Source organism: Petromyzon marinus, chromosome 56, assembly GCF_048934315.1.
Source record: "Petromyzon marinus isolate PM22_M1 ecotype Great Lakes invasive population chromosome 56, UKy_Petmar_22M1.pri1.0, whole genome shotgun sequence".
Taxonomy (NCBI): domain Eukaryota; kingdom Metazoa; phylum Chordata; class Hyperoartia; order Petromyzontiformes; family Petromyzontidae; genus Petromyzon; species Petromyzon marinus.
The window spans coordinates 6,991,215-6,997,214 of record NC_133722.1 but is presented as its reverse complement, the minus strand read 5'-3'; positions in this window follow the sequence as shown (position 1 = coordinate 6,997,214).

The window sequence follows — 6,000 nt, the reverse complement described above, 5'->3', positions numbered from 1 at the left end:
ACCCATAGACTCATACAGAGACCCGTCTACTCAGAAACCCATAGACTTACACAGAGACCCATCTACTCAGAAACCCATAGACTCACACAGAGACCCATTTACTCAGAAACCCATAGACTCACACAGAGACCCGTCTACTCAGAAACCCATAGACTTACACTGAGACCCGTCTACTCAGAAACGCATAGACTCACACAGAGACCCATTTACTCAGAAACCCATAGACTTACACAGAGACCCATCTACTCAGAAACACATAGACTCACACAGAGACCCATTTACTCAGAAACACATAGACTTAGACAGAGACCCGTCTACTCAGAAACCCATAGACTTACACAGAGACCCATCTACTCAGAAACCCATAGACTCACACAGAGACCCATTTACTCAGAAACCCATAGACTCACACAGAGACCCGTCTACTCAGAAACCCATAGACTCACACAGAGACCCATTTACTCAGAAACCCATAGACTCATACAGAGACCCATCTACTCAGAAACCCATAGACTCACACAGAGACCCATCTACTCAGAGACCCATAGACTCACACAGAGACCCGTCTACTCAGAAACCCATAGACTTACACAGAGACCCGTCTACTCAGAAACCCATAGACTCACACAGAGACTCATCTACTCAGAAACCCATAGACTCACACAGATATCCATCTACTCAGAAACACATAGACTCACACAGAGACCCATCTACTCAGAAACAGATAGACTCACACAGAGACCCGTCTACTCAGAAACCCATAGACTTACACAGAGACCCGTCTACTCAGAAACCCATAGACTCACACAGAGACCCATCTACTCAGAAACCCATAGACTCACACAGAGACCCATCTACTCAGAGACCCATAGACTCACACAGAGACCCGTCTACTCAGAAACCCATAGACTTACACAGAGACCCGTCTACTCAGAAACCCATAGACTCACACAGAGACTCATCTACTCAGAAACCCATAGACTCACACAGATACCCATCTACTCAGAAACACATAGACTCACACAGAGACCCATCTACTCAGAAACCCATAGACTTACACAGAGACCCGTCTACTCAGAAACCCATAGACTCACACAGAGACTCATCTACTCAGAAACCCATAGACTCACACAGATACCCATCTACTCAGAAACACATAGACTCACACAGAGACCCATCTACTCAGAAACAGATAGACTCACACAGAGACCCATCTACTCAGAAACCCATAGACTCACACAGAGACCCGTCTACTCAGAAACCCATAGACTCACACAGAGACCCGTCTACTCATAAACCCATAGACTTACACAGAGACCCATTTACTCAGAAAGCCATAGACCCGCACAGAGACCCATCGACTTACTAACCCATAGGCTCCCACAAAGACTCACAGACTATTGTAGAGACACGTGTGCTCACACGGAGACTCATATACTCACAAAGGGAAGGAGGCAATTGAAGATAACGGGGGAGGCTTTTATCCAGCCGTGGGAAGTTACTTGACTACAACAACAATAAGGCCTCTCATGATTATCAACTCGGACAATTTGAAGAAATGTCACGATTTTTCAATTGCAAACGGATCTTAACTACTCATCGATTTAAAAACGAACAAAAACAATCAGTTGGACAAAAAGGTAAGTCGCTGTTAAAACAAAAAAACACGCGGACGGTGAAAATAGAGAGATACAAAAAAACCCCAACACGTGGCGAATAGCGGCTGTGAGATCTGTCGATGTGAATTGGTGGTGTAAAGTCGGCGTGAGCGGGATGCTGAGTCAATCTTGAGTGGGAAGCAAAGCATTTAATAACAAGGGTTTTCCCTTTTTTCTGGCAACAAAACTGAAACCTTTTTTACGAGGGTTCATGTCTGCATTAACCACAATACCTGCAGTCAAAAGGCAAAAAAAAATACTATGATAATATATGATGCATTGTCCTTGAAACTGATTGGTCCACACCAAGGGACGGCTTTCTTTTGAGCCTCGACCCAATTGGTGCTCGACCAGATGACGCCAAAAGGCGTCACACAGCTCAAAGACAATGCACTATCAAAGTAATGAGGGCTCGGGGTGAGCATCTACATCATTAGACCTCCTTTGGCAGTACCAAAATGTAATAATAGGGTTTTTCCCATTTTTTCTGGCAACAAAACTGAAACCTTTTTACAAGGATTCACATTTCTTTAGAACTGTTTTTTTTTACCGTGTTTCGTTTGTTGTCCTTCCCCCGCACCTCTGATTAGCACGGTTGGCTACGTACGGTGTGAAAGAAGTTCTACATACAAAACTAAACTTTTTTTTTACTACCAAGTAAGGCCCCACTGTGCTTGTTTAGCTCTCTTTCAGAAGCGACCTGACCACAAATGATAGTTCAACGAAAGTTTGCTTATCACGTGCAAAAAGTTATAGCAGCAGCCAAACACTCTAAACGCATGGACGTGGAGAAAATGCCACGTGACCACGGGGAAAAAACATGCAACCTCCAAACAAACATACAGCAGGGTTGGGATCGAACCCACGAGCTCAATGTACACCAGGCGAGGTCGTGAACATCTCACCGCTGTGGCCTCCACCCGTACGGGCACAAGATAGCCAGGCAGAAGTGCCTGCGTATACAATCTACGTCAAGGAGAGAGGCTGGCCTGAATTTGATTGATACATTGTGAACACATTTGTGAAGAAAGAGCTTCATATGGCTCATCGGATTCCTCCAGTAATACATCGATATTCTGACTCTGACATTCGACAGCCAGATCACATTGCTTGATTGGACCATGATTATATACAACAACAAAAATCAAGATGACATTTGAATTGTGTGAGACGGGGGGGTGGGGGGGGGGGAGAAATACAGCACGCTGTGTTTACATACCATACGGCCAATGAGTGGAATGAGCTCACCGCGTGAGATAACAGAGGATTTGCCAACAGACATCAACCAATCTATTTAAACAAAGAACGTGCGATTCAGAGTATCACGTGTGATACTCTGAACCTTATGGCGGGACCCCGGGGTCCCATAAGCCCCCGGCTCTCGCATAAACATTATTTTATAATGTAAACATAAACGTTGCCCTTTTTCACCAATGGGTTTGAAGGATGGTGGCAAGATCCACATAACTAGCGACCTATCTCAATTTTGTCCCCGTTGATGAAACATTTTGAAAAATTATTGAACTACCAAATTAGCGGTTTCCTGTCCGACAACAATCTATTACATCGAAAACAATCTGGATTCCGAAAAAACATACAGCACCACATCTGCTGCATTAGACTCTCTGAATCACATTTGCAATAGCCTTCATAATAAGCAGCAGTCTTTTTCTTGACTTGTCCAAAGCCTTTGATACAGTCGACCACAACACCCTGCTTAGTAAACTAAGTTGCCTCCGTTTCTCCAAACACGCAGTAGAAGTGTTAAAAAATTACCTCTTTTCTCGCACCCAAACTATATTCACAGATGGTTGGAGGTCAAACAGTGTTAAGATAACAAATGGGGTTCCACAGGGTTCCATTCTCGGCCCCCTCTTGTTCTCTCTTCATGTCAATGAATTGAGCACTGACCTGGATTATTCCAGGGTAAATCTTTTTGCAGATGACACGACTGCTGGTCGCTCTCCGGATGACGTGATTGCTAAGCTCCAGGGTGATTTCAACAAACTACAACATGAGCTAGTTGCTCTTAAACTAGTCCTGAATACCTCCAAAACCAAGGTGCTATGCTTCTCACCAGGACTAAAGCAGGAAGTTATTTTTCCCCAATTACATTCCTTAAATAATTATCAAATAGAGCAAGTCAAGATCTATACGTATCTTGGGGTCATCCTTGATTCAAAACTGAATTTTGAAGATCACATTGATTATATTGGTAAAAAGACAAAAATAAAAATTGGTTTTCTGTATCGACACAAGCACTGCTTCCCCCCAATCTTCCGTTTGGAATTGATAAAAGCTACCATACTGCCTCTACTTGACTACTGTGACATCGTGTATAAATCATCCCCAAGTACTGTACTGAAGAAAGTTGATTCCATCTATCACTCGGCCTTAAGATTTGCATTGAACTGCCCATATAGGACCCACCACTGTGATCTCCACATTGGGTCAAACTTAACATCTCTGAATGTTCGACGGCTTGTGCATCAGATCTTATTTATTCACGATGTACTTACAAAAAAATCCGCAGACTACCTGCTGGATCTCCTCTCTGTTTCGAAGAACAAATGTGACCTAAGGTCTTTGCTCATTTACCAGCTTCACATTCCTTATTGCCGTACAAATACTGGAGGAAGGGCCTTTGCTATTGATGCCCCCAGGGTCTGGAATGCTATCGCCAATAAACTGCAACTTGGATCACTACCTATGAGACCTGCACTCAAAACTGCACTAGAGGAGTTATACACCCCTAGCTGCCACTGCTATTCAGTGGCCTGAAATCAAATGTTTCGCTCCGGATGACCGCTACAAAGTATGATCTTGTGTTTTGATTTAGTGTGCTGATCTTTAAAGGTGCATTGAAAATTGTTGATACTCCTACTGATGCTCCTGCTGTTGTGGAGTGACTCATGCAGCCAGCTATGGTTACAGGGTTTGGTGGTACATGTTGTTCATGTCGTTGATTGTGAAATTTCGGTCACAGTTCCTATGATCACTGTTACATTGCTTTTATGGCTTTATTGTGGTGATTTCGAAAATATTTTTTCGTTTGGCCATGTTTGTTTGTTGTAGTGCGGAGTTAAACTGATGGCTTTGATCTAAGTTTTTTTGTGGTTGTTGTTGTTTGACTTGCATCCCACTGGGATTTTTGCACACAGCGTTGGTATACGGTGCTTTTTCTGGAAGATTTGCTGTTTTGTCCTGGATTTTTCTGTTTGCGCAGTCACATAGTCACTTTAAGATGGTTTTCTTGTTCGTGTTTTTGGTTTTTGTTTGTTGCGGTTGTACCCGAATCAAAAGCCGAATGGCTCACAGGGCTATACCAAATAAATGAAACTGAAAGTGTTGTCTTGTTAAACTATGCCTTTAAAACTGAAAACTACTTACCTGCAGTCCCTATATTTAAATGCACTATCGAAAAATGATTTACACCCCTCTGTCAATCATCGTGGTTCTCAGTGTGGATTTGTGAACACACTTTGTAAGCAGTACACAAAATAGTACGCGTTTTCAACGCGCTGCTCATATTGTAACAAGCGAATATACCAATGTGACTCTACAGAATAGTGGGTCGCCGCTCCTCTTATCCGCATTGATACGAGCGGTATGTGGGGACTATGGCTTAACCGCAAAACAAAACCTATCTTCACAGATGCATACGGACAAGAGAAGTATTATCAAACAGGAGGAATTAACGGTGATACTTATCTCATCTGTTAAATATCTGCAGATAACAAGATTGTCATCGATTGATCCTGGCTGCAGACATTGGTAGGTCACAAATAATAATGAAGATAAGAGAGCAGTTTCACTGTATCGTGCATGCCGTTATGACAGTTTGAGCATCCTTGGATGAGACTTATGATCCTGCCCGTACCCGAGCAAGGAGCGCATTCGCTTGTTCAGCTCTTGTGCGCATTCGTCCTCACTGCTGCGCTTGTACATGACGTGACAACAGAATGATCCGTGCCAGGTGGGTCACGGTGTTCATGTGCGCGGTTAGACGGAGTCGCCATAAATAAATTAATTAATTACGATTTTCACTTCCGTTTATTCTGGACCCCTGGGTCCCGCCGTGAAGTTCATTTGTTGTTATTTGCCACCACGGGACAATGGTCCAGTGTAGACTGAATCAATGAACTCAAATAAACTGAACTCGACTTTGCCAGGACGCAGCGTGCCAGCAGCTTGGGTAGTTGTGCCAAGCGCTAAATATATACATCTGCCGGCAAGCGTTTAAATCACCAAATATCTAGAGCACTTTAAAACGAAACTTTACTTGTGCAAAAAAAATACCGCGTAGAACCGGTGGAGAAAAATACTCGGGCGTAAGCCATAC